Raw genomic sequence first — 17,079 nt, 5'->3', positions numbered from 1 at the left:
CTTCCTCCCCCACAACAGACACCCTGTGAGGTAGAAGAAGATATTGGATTTATATCGAACTCGTGGGCATTCGATGAAATTGCTGAGCAGACAGGTTAAAATGGATAAAAGGAAGTACTTCTTCACCCAAAGGGTGATTAACATGTGGAATTCACTGCCACCGGAGGTGGTGGCGTCCACAAGCATAGCCACCTTCAAGAAGGGGTTAGATAAAAATATGGAGCAGAGGTCCATCAGTGGCTATTAGCCACAGTGTGTGTGTGTGTGTGTGTGTGTGTATGTATATATATATATATATATATATATATATATATATATATATATATATATATATATATATATATATATATATTTGGCCGCTGTGTGACACAGAATGTTGGACTGGATGGGCCATTGGCCTGATCTAACATGGCTTCTCTTATGTTCTTATGTTCTTATATCCTGCCCTCCACTCCGAAGAGTCTCAGAGCGGCTCACAATCTCCTTTACCTTCCTCCCCCACAACAGACACCCTGTGAGGTAGATGAAGATATTGGATTTATATCCCGCCCTCCACTCCAAAGAGTCTCAGAGCGGCTCACAATCTCCTTTCCCTTCCTCCCCCACAACAGACAACCTGCGAGGTAGAAGAAGATATTGGATTTATATCCTGCCCTCCACTCCGAAGAGTCTAAGAGCGGCTCACAATCTCCTTTACCTTCCTCCCCCACAACAGACACCATGTGAGGTAGATGAAGATATTGGATTTATATCCCACCCTCCGCTCCGAAGAGTCTCAGAGCAGCTCACAATCTCCTTTACCTTCCTCTCCCACAACAGACATCCTGTAAGGTAGATGAAGATATTGGATTTATATCCCGCCCTCCACTCTAAGGAGTCTCAGAGCGGCTCACAATCTCCTTTACCTTCCTCCCCCACAACAGACACCCTGTGAGGTAGATGAAGATATTGGATTTATATCCCGCCCTCCACTCCGAAGAGTCTCAGAGCGGCTCACAATCTCCTTTACCTTCCTCCCCCACAACAGACACCCTGTGAGGTAGAAGAAGATATTGGATTTATATCCCGCCCTCCACTCCGAAGAGGAGGAAGGAAAAGGAGATTGTGAGCCGCTCTGAGACTCTTCGAAGTGGAGGGCGGGATATAAATCCAATATCTTCTTAATTACAAGGATTGAACCGAGCAACTTGCCACAGAAAAAGAGCGAACTCTTGGTGTATAAGTTTCCTTTTTGTATCAAGGGCTAATCGTGTGGTTGTTTCTGAAGCGAATACATGTTATTGCTTTTCAAGGTGGTTGAACTGGTTCGTTTTGAAACGGAAGCTGGTGTCGCGGTAAGCTGTGCGCTTTGTACTCTTTAGCTACCTGGAGGTTAGCAACCCTAGCGTCACTCCCTGTACGAGACTGCTCTCCGAACCATTCCGTTCTGCAGGTCTCCTCGGATCCAATGCAGGAAGGAGTCTTTCCAAATCAGCTCTCTGGCTCTGAAAGCGGCATCCCTCTCTTTCGCCTCCAGGAAACGAGGTGCCAAAGAGAACGTGGGAAGCGTGGAGAGGAATATAAAGCATCCTAATGATATATCTGTAGACGTGAGCAGTGACTCACGGAAGCTCGGCCCCTGCCCACGAAATGTTGTTCAGTCTTTCGGGTGCAACCGGAGTCTCTCTCTTTTCTGCTGTGTCATGATGATTTGTTCAACTTTGGCCCGTGGCTTTGTTTCCGGAAGCTGACGGTACAAAGGGCAGCTTGCTTCCGCCACGGCGCATGATGCAAAGTCAATTGAGCATAAAAGCGCACCAGAAAGGAAGGGGTGTGTAGGCCCAGTTTCTTAACAGCACCCTTCGTCCTGTGCACACATCGCCCCCTGGTGGGCTAAAGCTTCAACCTTCCCCAGAAAAAATTGTTGTTCGGTCGCACAGTCGAGTCTGACTCTTTGCGACTACATGGACCAAGTCACGCCAGGCCCTCCTGTCTTCCACCATCCTCCGAAGTCTGCTCAAATTCATGTTTGTTACATCAGTAACGCTGTCCAGCCATCTCTTTTGCAGTCCCCTTCTTCTTTTGCCTTCCGTCTTTCCCAGCATCAGGGTCTTCTCCAGCGAGGGCTCCCTTCTCATTTGGTGGCCAAAGTATTGGAGCTTCAGCTTCAGCCTCTGACCTTCCAGGGAACAGTCTGGGTTGATATCTCTTCGGACTGGCTGATTGGTACTTCTTGCAGTCCAAGGGACTCTCAAGAGTCTTCTCCAGCACCACAGCTCAAAAGCATCTATTCTTCTGCGCTCGGCCTTCCTTATGGTTCAGTTCTCACAGCCATACATTACTCCTGGGAATACCATCGCTTTGACTAGACGGACTTTTGTCGGCAGGGTGATGTCTCTACTTTTTATTCTACTGCCCAGGTTCGCCATAGCTGTCCTCCCAAGGAGCAAACGTCTTTTAATGCCATGGCTACAGTCGCCATCTGCAGTGATCTTGGATCCCAGAAATGTGAAGTCTGTCGCTACTTCCACGACTTCCCCTTTTATTTGCCAAGGCGTGATGGGGCCGGATGCCACGATCTTAGCTTTTTTGATGTTGAGTTTCAAGCCGACTTTTGTGCTCTCCTCTTTCGCCCTCAACGAGAGGTTCTTGATTTAGTTGACACCAGATATGGAGCAGAGCAGCTCTTGCTTCATTTATACGCAAGGAGGCCGACATTGGTCTCCCCTCATCCATTTTATTCTCACAACAAGCCTTGCGGGGAGGGGGGGCTAGGGGTGACTGGCCCACGCTTCCGTGGCAGAGTGGAGATTCGAAACGGAGTCTCCCAGATCTTCATCCAGCAGGCTACCCATGATCCCTCCCTGAGTCCCTTGCTCGGTGTGGCTCAAAATGGCTAAACACCCTCAAATTGCCAATAAACAGACCTCCGATTCAGCAGGCGCTCACAGGAGCACAGCTCCTGAACCTTTCTGAGGGTTCCCCCTAGGGTTGCCAATCCCCAGGTGGGGGCAGGGGATCCCCCAGTTTGGAGGCCCTCCCCCCGCTTCAGGGTCATAAAAAAGCTGGGGGGGGGAGAGGGAAATGTCTTCTGGGAACTCTATTGCTTCCTATGGAGGCTTATTCCCATAGGAGATAATGGATAATCGATCCGCGGGTTTCTGGAGGTCTGGGGGGGGGCTGTAGTTTGAGGTAGAGGCACCGCATTTTCAGTATAGCATCCAGTGCCTCCCCCCAAAGTACCCCCCAAGTTTCAAATAGATTGGACCAGGGGGTCCCATGCTATGAGCCCCTAAAGAAGGTGCCCCTATCCCTCATTATTTCCAATGGAGGGAAGGCATTGAAAAGGTGTGGTCCCTTGAAATGTGATGGCCAGAACTCCCCCTTTGGAGTTCAATGATGCTTGTCACAGCCTTGATCTTGGCTCCACCCCAATGTCTCCTGGCTCCACCCCCGATGTCTGCTGGCTCCACCCCCAAAGTCCCCAGAGATTTCTTGAATTGGACTTGGCAAGCCCAGAGCCAAAAGCAGCCTGCAGTGCCATACCGGAAGCTAGGGTTGCCAATCCCCAGGAGGGGGCAGGGGATCCCCCGGTTGGGAGGCCCTCCCCCCGCTTCAGGGTCATCAGAAAGCGGGGGGAGGGGAGGGAAATGTCTGCTGGGAACTCTATTATTCCCTATGGAGACTTATTCTCATTGGAAATAATGGAGAATTTTTTTTGTTTTAACCAATTTATTGATAGCATATGGTTTCAGAACTTAATTTCCCTTCGTTGCTTCAATACTAACCCATATGACTTTTCAATCCCCCCTCCCTCCAATATAGACTTCCCCGAGGTTATAGATTCTAATTCAATACTAAAGATACATCTGACTAATCAAAATTCGTTATATAAATATTTCCGCCCCCTTCTTGCTTCTTCGTTGTTGTTTTTTCCCCCCATTATTACTAAAAAATTGTCCAATGTCTTCTTACATTCGACTCTTTCTCTATGTATTCTTTAAACTTCCTCCGCTCTTTTTTAAATATCTCCAAATCATAGTCTCTTAATGTTCTAGTTAATTGATCCACGGGTATCTGGGGCTCTGGCGGGGCTGTCTTTTGAGGTAACTGTACCAAGTTTTCAGCATAGCGTCCAGTGCCTCTCCCCAAAATACCGCCCACATTTCAAAAGGATTGGACCAGGGGGTCCAATGCTATGAGCCCCCGAAGAAGGTGCCCCTATCCTTCATTATTTCCTATGGAAGGAAGGCATTTAAAAAAGGTGTGCAGTCCCTTTAAATGTGAGGGCCAGAACTCCCTTCGGAGTTCAATTGTGCTTGCTCCTGGCTCCACCCCCAAAGTCCCCAGATATTTCTTGAACTGGACTTGGCAACCCTATCTCCTCCCCACCTACCTCGTCCATTGAGTAGGAGGTGCAGCTGCATCACAGTCCCTGGATGAGGAGAGCGGGCAGCCAGCCGGCCACCAGGGGCTTTGCCACGCCTCCAGCAGCCCTCGTGAACCCCTGGAGAAGCCCGCACCGCCCTTTCTCCACTTCTTATGTGATTTTGGGTGGTGGGTGGCTTGCTGGCTTTTTGACTGGGGTGGCCCAGGAGAGCCCCAGGCGAGCGAGGCCTCCTTGCACTGGCAGGATCTCTAGCCAGCCCAAGCAGGCCTCGCTGGCCCGGGGCTCTCCTTTCTTGCATCAGGTTGCTTTTGGCTGGGGTGGTGGTGGCAGGTGCTAATGAGTTATGCCAATGAGCTCCAGCACCTATTGTTCTACAAAACGACCCCTGCCAATAAGTGCAACCAGACAACCTGAAATACCGTTCCCCTGAATTTCAAAGGGATATCAAGCGTATTGGAAACGATTTCAGAAGCGTTGGGGCACTTTAAAGACTAACCGGACTGCTCCCAGCACAGGTATGGAGTTCTTTGTCGGAAAGTCTGCCATGAAAACGTTGTGAAAGCAACGTCACCCCAGAGTCGGAAACGACGGGTGCTTGCACAAGGGACCTTTCCTTTTCCTTTTCACCTAGCTCAGAGGGTTGTTGCAAGGACGGAATGGCTTCGAGGAGAAGGGTCTAGGTTGCTTTGGGTCCTTGTTGGAAATAAACAAACTCCGGAAGGCGCGTCGTGAAGATCCATTCCGCCTCCCAGGTTCCAGTCCGGTCCAGCTTCAAGCTCCCTCGTCTCCTTTACAGCTTTGGCACGGTTCATTGGATTTGCAAGGGATTGATCTGCCTTCATTAGCTAATCTTCTCAGCAGCTCTTAGGGCAGCTTAAAAACAAAGTTCAGAGGAGCGAAGCATCAGCTGCGAGCACGGGACATTTTCCCCCCACCCCATTCAGGACTAGAGTTGTTGTTCTCTGTGAGAGACGTCCCGCGTTTGGCTTTAAGCTCTTGGCAACGGAGCCGCCCTCAAGCGAACCTGATTTAACACAGGACACCGGGCAAAGAAAAATGGTATTTGGAAACAGCAAAAGGGTGGGTGGGAGCTCAACCTGAAAAGCAAGTAACAGGACAAGATCTACACGATTTTTGAGGGGGGTGGAATTAAAAAATGATGCCCCCTTATGGGCCATTCTATCTTATGGCCTCATAGAATACAATGGACTCCATACCCCATTTGGCATCCCCCCTCTGTCGGTGCCCAGGGCAAACACCCCCCTCTGCCCCCCTAAGATCCAGCCCTGGCAAGTATTGCGCTTAAGTTTCGCGTACAATAACTAAATGTTAAACTGCACAAGCAATAACTAAACCACAACATTGGTTACAGATGCAATAATCACTAGAACAAACATGTTCTGGACCGGAGAACCACACTCGTTAGAAATATAAACATTTCATAACGAAGCTCTGGCTCTTTCCTTCCTTCCTCAGGAGGGGGAGCCTCAGCCAATAGAAGGAAGAGAGGCTTGGCTCAGTACCTCTGCTGTGCGATTGAGAGAGCCTGGCAAAGCAAGCTCTCCTTCCCCCCTTCCTCCGCAAGGGAGGAGCCCTCAGCCCATGGAAAAAAATTGAGGCTTTGCTCTGTAGCTCCTGTGCGATTGGGCAAGCCTCGCAAACCAAACGGTGATGCAGAAGGAAGCAAGAGAGAGGGAGAAGGCAGCAGATGACAGGCGGTTGCTCAGGGGCCTGATAGGAGCCCTCCAGGGAACTGATTCGGCCCCCAGGCCGCATGTTTTGACACCCCTGCTCTAAGCTGCAGAGTCTTGTGAACAAAAGTTCTACTTTGTGAGCTGCTAGAATTAAAACTGCGAGCCACTGGCATTAAAGTAATGAGCTACTGCATCAATTAGTGTGCTCTGGGGTCATCGTTGATGATGATATTGGAATTATATCCCCCCCCCTCCGCTCTGAAGAGTCTCAGAGCGGCTCACAATCTCCTTTCCCTTCCTCCCCCACAACAGACACCCTGTGAGGTAGATGAAGATATTGGCTTTATATCCCGCCCTCCACTCCAAAGAGTCTCAGAGCGCCTCACAATCTCCTTTCCCTTCCTCCCCCACAACAGACACCCTGTGAGGTAGATGAAGATATTGGATTTATATCCCGCCCTCCACTCCGAAGAGTCTCAGAGCGGCTCACAATCTCCTTTCCCTTCTTCCCCCACAACAGACACCCTGTGAGGTAGATGAAGATATTGGATTTATATCCCGCCCTCCACTCCGAAGAGTCTCAGAGCGGCTCACAATCTCCTTTCCCTTCCTCCCCCACAACAGACACCCTGTGAGGTAGATGAAGATATTGGATTTATATCCCGCCCTCCACTCCAAAGAGTCTCAGAGCGCCTCACAATCTCCTTTCCCTTCCTCCCCCACAACAGACACCCTGTGAGGTAGATGAAGATATTGGATTTATATCCCGCCCTCCACTCCGAAGAGTCTCAGAGCGGCTCACAATCTCCTTTCCCTTCCTCCCCCACAACAGACACCCTGTGAGGTAGATGAAGATATTGGATTTATATCCCGCCCTCCACTCCAAAGAGTCTCAGAGCGCCTCACAATCTCCTTTCCCTTCCTCCCCCACAACAGACACCCTGTGAGGTAGATGAAGATATTGGATTTATATCCCGCCCTCCACTCCGAAGAGTCTCAGAGCGGCTCACAATCTCCTTTCCCTTCCTCCCCCACAACAGACACCCTGTGAGGTAGATGAAGATATTGGATTTATATCCCTCCCTCCACTCCAAAGAGTCTCAGAGCGCCTCACAATCTCCTTTCCCTTCCTCCCCCACAACAGACACCCTGTGAGGTAGATGAAGATATTGGATTTATATCCCGCCCTCCACTCCGAAGAGTCTCAGAGCGCCTCACAATCTCCTTTCCCTTCCTCCCCCACAACAGACACCCTGTGAGGTAGATGAAGATATTGGATTTATATCCCGCCCTCCACTCCGAAGAGTCTCAGAGCGGCTCACAATCTCCTTTCCCTTCCTCCCCCACAACAGACACCCTGTGCAGGAAGTGGGGCTGAGAGGGCTCTCCCAGCAGCTGCCCTTTCAGGGAGAACTCCTACAAGAGCTCTGGCTGACCCAAGGCCATTCCAGCAGGTGCAAGTGGAGGAGTGGGGAATCAAACCCGGTTCTCCCAGATAAGAGTCCGCCCACTTAACCACTACACCAAACTGCCTCTCCTTCTTGAGTTAAGAGAAAAACGTGTGAAAGGAAAGGTCCCCTGTGCAAGCACCGGTCGTTTCCGACTCTGGGGTGACATCGCATCACGACGTTTTCACAACAGACTTTTTTACGGGGTGGTTTGCCATTCCTGTACTGTGATCTGAACTCTCTGCTCTCGACCCGAGTTCGAACTCAGCGAAAGCTGGTTTCAGGTAGCCAGCTCAGGTTGACTCAGCCTTCCATCCTTCCGAGGTCGGTCAAATGAGTCCCCAGCTTGCTGGGGGGGAAGTGTAGATGACTGGGGAAGGCAATGGCAAACCACCCCGTAAAAAGTCTGCCGTGAAAACGTTGTGAGAGCAACGTCACCCCAGAGTCGGAAATGACTGGTGCTTGCACAGGGGACCTTTCCTTTCCTTGCCATTGCCTTCCCCAGTCATCTACACTTCCCCCCCCAGCAAGCTGGGTACTCATTTTACTGACCTCAGAAGGATGGAAGGCTGAGACAACCTGAGCTGGCTACCTGAAACCAGCTTTCACTGAGTTCGAACTCAGGTCGTGGGCAGAGAGTTCAGATCACAACCTTGAGCCAGCTACCTGAACCCAGCTTCTGCCGGGATCGAACTCAGGTCATGAACAGAGCTTTGGACTGCAGTACTGAAGCTTTACCATTCTGCGCCGCGAGGCTGCTTACAAAAGGTCAAGGTAGTCCCCTGTGGAAGCACCAGTCGTTTCCAACTCTGGGGTGACGTCGCATCACGACGTTTTCACAGCAGACTTTTTTATGGGGTGGTTTGCCCTTGCCTTCCCCAGTCATCTACGCTTCCCCCCCAGCAAGCTGGGCTCATTTGACTGACCTCGGAAGGATGGAAGGCTGAGTCAACCTGGAACTGGCTACCTGGATCCAACTTCTGCCGGGATCGAACTCAGGTCGTGAGCAGAGCTTAGGACTGCAGCACTGCAGGTTTACACTCTGTACCACAGGGCTCCTAGAACAGGCTTACTGTAGCGCAATGACGCAGGCTAACCCCCCCTAACCAGCACTCTGCAAGCCAGCCCCAGATTGCTGGGCAGGAGCGTCTCATTCATTCGACTGCTGCGCTCCAAGCGAGAACACTCCATTCTGTGCTTCAAAATAAAATCTGCCGCCTTCTTCCACATGCCATTTGCGTTCTGGCGTAGATCCCCACTCTCTGTATCTGCTTTGAGACAGCCTGGAGCTGTCTGCGGCACCACATCGGAGAAGGGGGGAAGTTGCGGGGTGTCTGTCTGGGTACAGAGAGGACTAGAAACGCCACCGGATGCCCTTTCCCTAGCCCTAATAAATACCATGGAAGGAGGGGTTTGACATAAGAACATACAAGAACTCACAATACAAGAACTAGTGGGCATTCAAAGGAAACTGCTGAGCAGTCGGGTTAGAATGGATAAAAGGAAGTCCGTCTTCACCCAAAGGGTGATTCACATGTGGAATTCACTGCCACAGGAGGTGGTGGCAACTACAAGCATAGCCAGCTTCAAGAGGGGAATGGATAAATATATGGAGCAGAGGTTCATCAGTGGCTATTAGCCACAGTGTGTGTGTGTGATACTGTGTGATACAGTGTTGCACTGAATGGGCCATTGGCCTGATCCAACAGAGCTTCTCTTATGTTCTTAGGTGACACACAGTGTTGGACTGGATGGGCCACTGGCCTGATCCAACATGGCTTCTCTTATGTTCTTATGTGACTCAGAGTGTTGGACTGGGGGGGGCCACTGGCCTGATCCAACAGGGCTTCTCTTATGTGGCTCAGATTGTTGGACTGGATGGGCCACTGGCCTGATCCAACAGGGCTTCTCTTATGTGGCTCAGATTGTTGGACTGGATGGGCCACTGGCCTGATCCAACAGGGCTTCTCTTATGTGGCTCAGATTGTTGGACTGGATGGGCCACTGGCCTGATCCAACAGGGCTTCTCTTACGTTCTTATGTGACACAGAGTGTTGGACTGGATGGGCCACTGGCCTGATCCAACAGGGCTTCTCTTATGTTCGTATGTGACACAGAGTGTTGGACTGGATGGGCCACTGGCCTGATCCAACAGGGCTTCTCTTATGTTCTTATGTGACACAGAGTGTTGGACTGGATGGGCCACTGGCCTGATCCAACAGGGCTTCTCTTATGTGGCACAGAGTGTTGGACTGGAGGGGCCACTGGCCTGATCCAACATGGCTTCTCTTATGTTCTTATGTGACACAGAGTGTTGGACTGGATGGGCCACTGGCCTGATCCAACAGGGCTTCTCTTATGTTCTTATGTGACACAGAATGTTGGACTGGAGGGGCCACTGGCCTGATCCAACAGGGCTTCTTTGATGTTCTTATGTGACACAGAGTATTGGACTGGAGGGGCCACTGGCTTGATCCAACAGGGCTTCTCTTATGTTCTTATATGACACAGAGTGTTGGACTGGATGGGCCACTGGCCTGATCCAACAGGGCTTCTCTTATGTTCTTATGTGACACAGAGTGTTGGACTGGATGGGCCATTGGCCTGATCCAATATGGCTTCTCTTATGTTCTTATGTGACACAGAGTGTTGGACTGGAGGGGCCACTGGCCTGATCTAACAGGGCTTCTCTTATGTTCTTATGTGACACAGAGTGTTGGACTGGATGGGCCATTGGCCTGATCCAATATGGCTTCTCTTATGTTCTTATGTGACACAGAGTGTTGGACTGGATGGGCCATTGGCTTGATCCAACAGGGCTTCTTTTATGTTCTTATGTGACACAGAATGTTGGACTGGAGGGGCCACTGGCCTGATCCAACAGGGCTTCTTTGATGTTCTTATGTGACACAGAGTATTGGACTGGAGGGGCCACTGGCTTGATCCAACAGGGCTTCTCTTATGTTCTTATATGACACAGAGTGTTGGACTGGATGGGCCACTGGCCTGATCCAACAGGGCTTCTCTTATGTTCTTATGTGACACAGAGTGTTGGACTGGATGGGCCATTGGCCTGATCCAATATGGCTTCTCTTATGTTCTTATGTGACACAGAGTGTTGGACTGGAGGGGCCACTGGCCTGATCCAACAGGGCTTCTCTTATGTTCTTTTTGCGCTCTCTTATGTTCTCTTTGCGCCTTGCCAAAGGCTGAGCACATCTCAGAGAGGCCTGAGAGGAACAGAGCAGAGCAGCTCTGATAAGCTGAGACAGCTGGAGAAGTTGCTAAGAATTTCTGCATTTTGAAAGACTTCATTCTGAGGCTTGGGTGACTGCTGAAAAGGCTGAGTTGTGATAGCTGGGGAACTGCTGTACGTTTGGGTGAGTGGGCTAAAGGTGAAAGTGATTGATTTATTGATTGAGAGTAATTGTTGATGATTGCTTAGGAGTGGTCTGCTCCACCCTCTTTGCATTTTAAGCTGCGCCTTGCCAAAGGCGCGAGCCTTTGGCGCGAGCCGAAGGGCGAGAGCTAAAGGGCTCTTGGCCTGTGGCTCTTTGCCTGGGGGCTTCCTAAGGACCAGGAACCCAGATCCCTGATTTCCTTGTTCTCCCAATAAGGTAAGTTGACCTTCCAGAAGGGGAGCCACGTAAACAACAGCATTTAAAGAGGACTGTATATTTAATATATATATCATGAAGGTAGAATGCCAGCAGGGGGGTGGGGGCTTTCCAGTGTTTTGCACTGAGTGTCACATGTATGACTATCTGCCCACAGGACAGAAGTCTTGGGTGTGTGCTCGATGCAAGGAGCTCCTGGTCCTCAGGGAACGAGTTCGTACCCTTGAGGCCGAGGTGACTGCCCTGGAGAAGCAGAGACGGTCAGTTAGGCAATTGGGGAAGACTCTTGGGGGCGTATTAGATGAGCCCCACTCTGAATGTGGCAGCCCCGTTGCTGCCAGAGAGCGTGAGGGTCTAGAGGGAACAGGGCACCTTGCTGAGGATAAGGGGAATGCGCCCTCAGAAGGGACCTCTTCTTCGGTTGGTGAGCGGGTATCCTTTCGCGCCAAGGAACCATCCCTGGGCAGGGGGAGAGGGGGGGTCTTGGTAGTTGGTGATTCGATCCTTAGGCAAGTAGACAGCTGGGTGGCGAAACCGCGTATTGACCGTATGGTGACTTGCCTGCCTGGTGCGAAGGTAGCGGACATTACGCGTGTAGTAGATAGGCTGATAGACAGTGCTGGGGCGGAGCCTGTGGTCATGGTGCATGTTGGCACCAACGATGTGGGGAAATGCAGTCGTGAGGTCCTGGAGGAGAAATTTAGGCTGCTGGGTGGGAGACTTAAGGCCAGGACCTCCAAGGTGGCCTTCTCGGAAGTGCTACCTGTTCCACGTGCAGGGCAGGAGAGACAGGCGCAAATTAGAAGTCTCAATGTGTGGATGAGACGATGGTGTAAGGAGGAAGGGTTTAAGTTTGTTAGGCACTGGGATGCTTTCTGGAACAAGCCGGAGCTGTACAAAAGAGTCGGTCTCCACTTGTCTCCGGATGGAACCAGGCTGCTGGCGCTTAAAATCAAAAAGGTGGCAGAGCAGTTTTTAAACTAAATCTTGGGGGAAAGCCGACAGGAGATGGAATGTCTCTGGTTCGGGAGCACTCGTCTCAAAGAGATGAAGGGTTGGCTTCTATTTTTCTACCGAGTAACGGATCAGAGTTGTCCACTGTGATGGTGACAAACAGTATGGACTGTCTGCTAGAGTCTCGAGGCGGCAGGAGAGAGGTGGCGGGCCTAGCTTGCTTGGGAAATTATAAATGTTTGTATGCAAATGCTAGAAGTGTCCGAAATAAAATTGGTGAATTGGAATGTTTAGTGTTGGGAGAAAACATAGACATTGTGGGAATTTCAGAAACTTGGTGGAATGAGGAGAATCAGTGGGACACAGTGATTCCTGGATATAAGTTATATCGGAAGGATAGGGAGGGAAGGGTTGGAGGTGGGGTGGCTCTGTACGTCAGAGAGGATATACGGTCCAGTAAGACTGAGGTCAGAGAATTAGATTCCCTTTTAGAAATGCTTTGGGTTGAAATAGAGGGCCCAAAAGGAAATTTAACTATGGGAGTTTGTTATCGCCCACCAAATCAAAAGAGAGAGGACGATTATAATATGATAGAGGGATTAAAGATAGCGGCTAAACGTAAAAACTGTGTCGTAATAGGTGATTTTAACTACCCGCAGATTGATTGGGTCAATATGTGTTCTGGTCGAGAGAAAGAGATTGAGTTTCTTGATGCTCTCAATGACTGTGCTATGGAGCAGATGGTCTCAGAACCTACCAGGGGTGGGGCGATCCTGGATCTGGTCCTAAGTAATGCCCAAGACTTGGTGAGAGACGTAAAAGTGATTGCGCCGCTTGGGAACAGTGACCATAATGTTATTGATTTCACCATTTGTATAAATAGGGAGTTGCCCAAAAAGACCGCCACAACCACATTTAACTTTAAAAGGGGTAAATTCTCTGAGATGAGGAGGCATGTGAGGAGGAAACTGAAAGGAAAGGTAAATACGGTCAAAACCCTTGGGGAAGCTTGGAGACTATTTAAAACTATAATCCTAGAAGCTCAGATAAAATACATACCACAAGTTAGGAAAGGCACAAACAGATATAAGAAGAGGCCAGCATGGTTAACAAACAAAGTAATGGAAGCTGTAAAAGGTAAGAAGGACTCCTTTAAGCGGTGGAAAACCAGTCCAAGTGAGATTAATAAAAGGGAACACAGGCAGTGGCAAATCAAATGCAAGACTGTGATCAGGCAGGCAAAAAGGGACTATGAGGAGCATATTGCAAAAAACATAAAGACCAACAATAAAAATTTCTTCAAATATATTAGAAGTAGGAAACCAGCCAGGGAAGTAGTGGGGCCCTTGGATGACCATGGGGTAAAAGGATTACTGAAGGAGGATGGGGAAATGGCTGAGAAGCTGAATGCATTTTTTGCCTCCGTCTTCACCGTGGAAGATGAGAAGTGTTTGCCCGCCCCAGAACCACTAATATTGGAAGGGGTGTTGAAAGACCTGAGTCAGATTGAGGTGACAAAAGAGGAGGTCCTACAACTAATAGACAAATTAAAAACTAATAAGTCACCGGGTCCGGATGGCATACATCCGAGAGTTCTGAAAGAACTCAAAGTTGAACTTGTGGATCTTCTAACAAAAATCTGTAATCTTTCATTGAAATCTGCCTCCGTTCCTGAGGACTGGAAGGTAGCAAATGTCACCCCCATCTTTAAAAAGGGTTCCAGAGGAGATCCGGGAAATTACAGGCCAGTCAGTCTGACTTCAATACCGGGAAAGTTGGTAGAAACCATTATCAAGGACAGAATGAGTAGGCACATTGATGAACACGGGTTATTGAGGAAGACTCAGCATGGGTTCTGCAAGGGAAGATCTTGCCTCACTAACCTGTTACATTTCTTTGAGGGGGTGAACAAACATGTGGACAAAGGAGACCCGATAGATGTTGTTTACCTTGACTTCCAGAAAGCTTTTGATAAAGTTCCTCATCAAAGGCTCCTTAGAAAGCTTGAGAGTCATGGAGTAAAAGGACAGGTCCTCTTGTGGATCAAAAACTGGCTGAGTAATAGGAAGCAGAGAGTGAGTATAAATGGGCAGTCTTCGCAGTGGAGGACGGTAAGCAGTGGGGTGCCGCAGGGCTCGGTACTGGGTCCCATCCTCTTTAACTTGTTCATAAATGATTTAGAGTTGGGAGTGAGCAGTGAAGTGGCCAAATTTGCGGATGACACTAAATTGTTCAGGGTGGTGAGAACCAGAGAGGATTGTGAGGAACTCCAAAGGGATCTGTTGAGGCTGGGTGAGTGGGCGTCAACGTGGCAGATGCGGTTCAATGTGGCCAAGTGCAAAGTAATGCACATTGGGGCCAAGAATCCCAGCTACAAATACAAGTTGATGGGGTGTGAACTGGCAGAGACAGACCAAGAGAGAGATCTTGGGGTCATGGTAGATAATTCACTGAAAATGTCAAGACAGTGTGCGTTTGCAATAAAAAAGGCCAACGCCATGCTGGGAATTATTAGGAAGGGAATTGAAAACAAATCAGCCAGTATCATAATGCCTCTGTATAAATCGATGGTGCGGTCTCATTTGGAGTACTGTGTGCAGTTCTGGTCGCCGCACCTCAAAAAGGATATTATAGCATTGGAGAAAGTTCAGAAAAGGGCAACTAAAATGATTAAAGGGCTGGAACACCTTCCCTATGAGGAAAGGTTGAAACGCTTAGGGCTCTTTAGCTTGGAGAAACGTCGACTCAGGGGTGACATGATAGAAGTTTACAAGATAATGCATGGGATGGAGAAAGTAGAGAAAGAAGTACTTTTCTCCCTTTCTCACAATACAAGAACTCGTGGGCATTCGATGAAATTGCTGAGCAGACAGGTTAAAACGGATAAAAGGAAGTACTTCTTCACCCAAAGGGTGATTAACATGTGGAATTCACTGCCACAGGAGGTGGTGGCGTCCACAAGCATAGCCACCTTCAAGAAGGGGTTAGATAAAAATATAGAGCAGAGGTCCATCAGTGGCTATTAGCCACAGTGTGTGTGTTTATGTATATATATATATATATATATATATATATATATATATATATATATACACATATATATATTTGGCCGCTGTGTGACACAGAATGTTGGACTGGATGGGCCATTGGCCTGATCTAACATGGCTTCTCTTATGTTCTTATGTTCTTATGTGACACAGAGTGTTGGACTGGATGGGCCATTGGCCTGATCCAATATGGCTTCTCTTATGTTCTCATGTGACACAGAGTGTTGGACTGGATGGGCCATTGGCCTGATCCAAAAGGGCTTCTCTTATGTTCTTATGTGACACAGAGTGTTGGACTGGATGGGCCACTGGCCTGATCCAACATGGCTTCTCTTATGTTCTTAAGAGGGGCTCGATTGACCAGCACTAGAGCCAGAGCGTTCTCAGCAACAGCCCCCATGTTGTGGAATGCCCCCCCTGAAAACATCAGGGCCCTGCGGGACCTGCCACAGTGCCGCAGGGCCTGTAAGACCGAGCTTTTCAAACTCACCTTTAATGGTTAGGGGGGAGGTGGCTATTACCTTACAGCATCGACAATCTCACTGAATTAATATAATGGGAAAACAGAAGCTTGCCATCTCAGGATTTTTAATATATATGAAAATGTTTTTATGGATCTAATTTTAAGATTTTTGCCAAGTGCAAATGTTTTTAAACTGCCGTTAGCCGCCCTGAGTTTGTCGGGGGTGGGCAGTATATAAATCTGATAGATACATAAATAAATATTGGATCAGTATATCCAGTCCAACACTCTGTGTCACATAAGAACATAAGAGAAGCCATGTTGGATCAGACCAATGGCCCCTCCAGTCCAACACTCTGTGTCACATAAGAACATAAGAGAAGCCATGTTGGATCAGACCAGTGGCCCCTCCAGTCCAACACTCTGTGTCACATAAGAACATAAGAGAAGCCCTGTTGGATCAGGCCAGTGGCCCCTCCAGTCCAACACTCTGTGTCACATAAGAACATAAGAGAAGCCATGTTGGATCAGACCAATGGCCCCTCCAGTCCAACACTCTGTGTCACATAAGAACATAAGAGAAGCCATGTTGGATCAGACCAATGGCCCATCCAGTCCAACACTCTGTGTCACATAAGAACATAAGAGAAGCCATGTTGGATCAGGCCAATGGCCCATCCAGTCCAACACTCTGTGTCACATAAGAACATAAGAGAAGCCCTGTTGGATCAGGCCAGTGGCCCATCCAGTCCAACACTCTGTGTCACATAAGAACATAAGAGAAGCCATGTTGGATCAGACCAATGGCCCCTCCAGTCCAACACTCTGTGTCATGCGGTGACCAAGAAAAACCCAAGTGGCATCATGAGGTCCACCAGTGGGGCTAGAAGCCCTCCCACTGTGCCCCCCCAAGCACCAAGAATATAGAGCATCACTGCCTCAGACAGAGAGTTCCAACAATACACTGTGGCTAATAGCCACTGATGGACCTCTACTCCATATTTTTATCTAACCCCCATCTTGAAGCTGTCTATGCTTGTAGCCGCCACCACCTCCTGTGGCAGTGAATTCCATGTGTTAATCATCCTTTGGGTGAAGAAGTTCTTCCTTTTATTCGTTCTAACCCGACTGTATTTCTCATGTTGGGAGAAAGGGAGAATAGGACTTCTTTCTCTACTTTCTCCGTCCCATGCATAATCCTGTAAACCTCTATCATGTCACCCCGCAGTCGACGTTTCTCCGAGCTAAAGAGCCCCAAGCGTTTTAACCTTTCTTCATAGGGAAAGTGTTCCAACCCTTTAATCATTCTAGTTGCCCTTTTCTGCACTTTTCTCCAATGCTATGATATCTTTTTTGAGGTGCGGTGACCAGAATGCAAGCAAATACTGCTACGAACAGCACCGCTGAAATAATAATAATACGTATGTTTAAATCCTTATATAATTTAAACCAGTGTTTACAATGTCATCGTATCTCCCCTTTGGAAT

The sequence above is a fragment of the Heteronotia binoei genome, chromosome 2, assembly GCF_032191835.1.
Source record: "Heteronotia binoei isolate CCM8104 ecotype False Entrance Well chromosome 2, APGP_CSIRO_Hbin_v1, whole genome shotgun sequence".
Lineage (NCBI taxonomy): Eukaryota > Metazoa > Chordata > Lepidosauria > Squamata > Gekkonidae > Heteronotia > Heteronotia binoei.
The sequence above is the reverse complement of the archived record's forward strand: the minus strand, read 5'-3'. Positions refer to the sequence as shown.